Consider the following 4,462-nt stretch of genomic DNA (forward strand, 5'->3'; position numbering starts at 1 on the left):
ACTCCCCATCGTGGTGCTCACATGGTGTATCCTGCTCCAACCATGAGGCCACGCTAGTCCTCCCCAGTCTGTGCCTTGTGAAATTCTTGGAGCATCCTTCTGCCTCTAGATCTTCAGTCCTAAGCGAAGACACTGACACTTTGCCTTTGGGTTTCTCAAGGCTCAGTCATGATAAGGTCTCCACTCACAGAGACTTTATAAAGTCAGGCCAGGAGCTGATAGGAAGCTAGCTGTTCTAGACATGGCCTAGCACATTCTTTATCCTGAGGGGCTCAGCATGCCAAGGCTCCCCAGCAGAAACCATGCATTTGAAGAAGTGTCAAGTCGAGTGCTGGTGGACGTGTTGTGAGCAGAAGATTCCAGGTTTTAAGTGGCCACTGGTTGTAAGTACTCATGAAATTAAGCGCCTCCAGTTTTCAAGCCAAATGTTATGTGGATTCATCTTCTCAATTCAGGATCCTCTGTGATAGTATGTTTCTCACCTTTTCCTATGCCCAGGCTACCCTCTCTGCAGCAGATGCCCACATCTCCACCCTTCCTACCTTTGCCAATATGGTGTTGTCTCTAATTTAGTTGTGGAGTTTGTGCTACCAGTCTTTCAGTCATTATTTACACTAATTTGAGTGTTATCTAGTTATTTACACTAATGTAAGTATTATTTAGCTGCATCCATGGGAACAGGTGAGCTTAGGGTCCTCTTACTCCATTCTGGGCCCCCCTCTCAACTCCGCATACTCTTGGTATAAAGACCAAGCATCTCTCTGATCTGGCCCCCTGTCTATCTCTCCTCTCTCATCTATTTTTCTTCAGCTCCCTCCTACTCAGTATTACAGCATAATGAATTTCACTTAATTATTCAAACTCTCCATGATCTGTTCTGCCTCCAGGCAAGCAACATGCTCTTCTCTCTGCCTGAAATATTCTTCTGACATTGACCATTCCATTTACTTCTTCACTCTTTATAACCCTTCAGAATCATAACCCTTTTAGAATCATAATCATGAGTTACTTCTTTATTGTTTACTACAGCCCTATGCCAAGCACTTTATATTAACTCATTTATTTTCACAGAAAACCAATGAGATGAGTAATATTATTCTCCCTATTTTAAATATGAGAAAACTGAAGGTAGTAAAGATTAAGAAATTTGTCGAAGGTAACAGAGCTAGTAGATGTTGCACCTGCAGCTAGACTCTAGCACTCCAAAGGCCCTACAGCAAACTGACTATACACCACACTACTTTTACGTCACTACTCCTCTCCCCTCAACTTTGATTCAAATGTCCCACTTACATAAACCAATACTTGTTTGTACATCTCCTTCCATAGCTCTTAACACATTTTTATAGTTACTTGTTTTCTTATCAGAAATCCTTTCTAGAATATGAGATTCTTCAGGTTAAAAACTGTATCTATCTTGTTTCCTTCTGTATCCCCCTTGCTCAATAAATATAAACTTATATATATTACCAATGAAATTTTTAAAATATATTTTCCCAGGATTGAGAAATGAGAGAGTATAAGAAGAAGTCAGTGTCATAAAGAGCCCTTCTTTAAGCTAGGTCATCAGAGATAATAACTACAAATAGTTTTAAAATCTACTAATAAGTAATTCACCACTATTAGAAAAGTAGTCCCACCAGAGCAAAAGTTCCACCAGAGACATCTCCTCTTTGTACCTGAGAGAGGTGAAAAAAAAAAGATTCTATGTTGTGATAACATTATAATAATAGACAAATCCCATATTTTAAAATGAAAAAATAGCTACTTTTAATAAGACATATTTGGATACATGATTTGAGTACAAAATATTAGGTGGGAACCATTTCATTAGACTACTTAGTCACACAGGAAAAATTTTTAAAAAGTGGTTTATCTGAAGCTAATCCAGTTTAGATTTACAGGAGATCACCTAATAGGATGGGAGCACCATGCAGGACTTCTGACCTTGTTTGTCTCCTGTTTTATTCCTTGTAGAAAGTCATCTGCATCAATTTCAACAAGTTATCAGAAAAGTAGCACACTCATCCAATCTTTCTTAGTAAACTATGGTTTCTCTGCCATAATCACTAAGGAGATAAATGTAACAAGCTCTTTGAAGATTAGGAAACCACAGATACATTGAGTCTCTTCACTAAGAAGATGGCATTTACTGGTTTTCATCAATAGATCTAAATTTCTGAGATCTAGGATTAGACAATGTTTTCTTAAACATAACAAGATCATACTGAGTGAAATAAGTCAAGCAGAGAGAGTCAATTATCATATGGTTTCACTTATTTGTGGAGCATAACAAATAGCATGGAGGACATGGGGAGTTAGGAGAAGGGAGTTGGGGGAAATTGGAAGGGGAGGTGAACAATGAGAGACTATGGACTCTGAAAAACAATCTGAAGGGTTTGAAGAGGTGGGGGGGTGGGAGTTTGGGGGAACCAGGTAGTGGGTATTAGAGAGGGCACGGATTGCATGGAGCACTGGGTATGGTACAAAAACAATGAATACTGTTATGCTGAAAATAAATTAAAAAATGATTTTAAAAAACATAACAACAAAAGCACAGGCCATAGAAAATCATTAAAATTTAATACTTATGTATGTCAAAGGATACCATCAAGGAAGTAAAAAGACAACACACAGCATGGGAGAATATATTTATAAATCATATATTCCATATGGGATTTATATCTAGAATACATGAAGAATTCTTAAAACTCAAAATAAATAGACAAGTAACCAATTTAAAATGGGCAAGGATTCTGAATAGACATTTCTCCAAAGCAAATACACAAATGACCAATAAACACATAAAAAAATGTTCAACATCAGTAGCCATCAGGGAAATGAAAGTAAAATCCACAAAGATATACCACTTCATACCTACTAATAAGGCTGACATAATAAACACATAATAATAAGTGTTGATGAGGATGTAGAGAAATTGGAACACTCGTATACTGCTGATGGGAATGTAAAATTGTGCAGCAATTTTGGAAAAGAATTTTTGTGGTCCTCAAAAGATTACACAGAGAATTATCATATAACCCAGTGATTCCACACCAGGTATCTAGCAAATAGAAATTAAAATATATGTACACATAAAACCTTGTACATGAATGTTTATAGCTACATTATTCATAATAGCCAAAAAGTAGAAACAATGTGAATGCCCATCAACTTAAGAATGGATAAACATGTGGTATAGCCAAATAATAAAAATCATTTGACACTAAAAAGAAAATGAAATACTGATACCTGCGCCACAATGTTGATAAACCTTGAAAACATTATGCTAAATGAAAGACATAGGTTTTATTGTATCATTCCATCTTTGTGAAATGTCCCAAATAAGCAAATCCACAGATACCAAAGATAGAATGGTAATTACCCAGGTTTGGGGTGACATGGGGGAGGAATGAGGAATGATTACTAAGTCTATAGGATTTCTTTTTAGAGTATTAAAAATACTCCAAAATTAGATTGTGCTGTGGTTGCAAAACGCTTAATATGCTCTGAGTTAATCTTATAGTATGTGAAATACATGTTAACAAAACTATTTTTAAAAAAACATAATTAGGGACGCCTGGGTGGCTCAGTTGGTTGGACAACTGCCTTCGGCTCAGGTCATGATCCCGGGGTCCCGGAATCGAGTCCCACATCGGGCTCCCAGCTCCATGGGGAGTCTGCTTCTCCCTCTGACCTTCTCCTCGCTCATGCTCTCTCTCACTGTCTCTCTCTCAAATAAATAAATAAAATCTTAAAAAAAAAAAACAAAACATAATTAACAGGGCCCCTGGGTGGCTCAGTCATTGAGTGTCTGCCTTCCCCTCAGGTCATGATCCCAGGGTCCTGGGATCAAACCTGGCATCAGACTCTCTGCTCCATGGGAGGCCTGCTTCTCCCTCTCGTGCTCCCTCTGCTTGTGTTCCTTCTCTCACTGAGTCTCTCTCCGTCAAATAAATAAATAAAATCTTTTTTTAAAATGCATATTTAAGTATGTTTAAAACACTTAGCCTTGGGGCACCTCGATGGCCCAGTTGGTTAAGTGTCCAACTCTTAGTTTTGGCCAAGGTTGTGGTGATCTCAGGGCTGTGGGATCAAGCCCCACATTAGGTTCTATACTCAGCACAGAGTCTGCCTCAGTTTCTCTCTCCCTATCTGCCTCTGCCCTTCCCCCCCACACTTACTCTCCTTCTCTCCCTCTCTCAAATAAATAAATAAATCTTTAAAAACACTTAGCCTCATGCTTAAAGAATAAGACACCAACCAAAAGGAACAAAACAAAAACAAGAAAAAAATTATCTTCCCTAGTCCAAACCACAGATTCTTTTTTTAAAAAAGATTTTATTTATTTATTCAAGAAAGAGAGAGAGAGAAGCAGGCTCCCCAGTGAGCAGGGAGCCCAATGCAGGACTCGATCCCACAAGCTGGGATCATGACCTCAGTCAAAGACAGGCCCTTAACT

The sequence above is a fragment of the Lontra canadensis genome, unplaced genomic scaffold (genome assembly GCF_010015895.1).
Source record: "Lontra canadensis isolate GAN:19392208 unplaced genomic scaffold, GSC_riverotter_1.0 scaffold6, whole genome shotgun sequence".
In the NCBI taxonomy this organism is placed as follows: Eukaryota; Metazoa; Chordata; class Mammalia; order Carnivora; family Mustelidae; genus Lontra; species Lontra canadensis.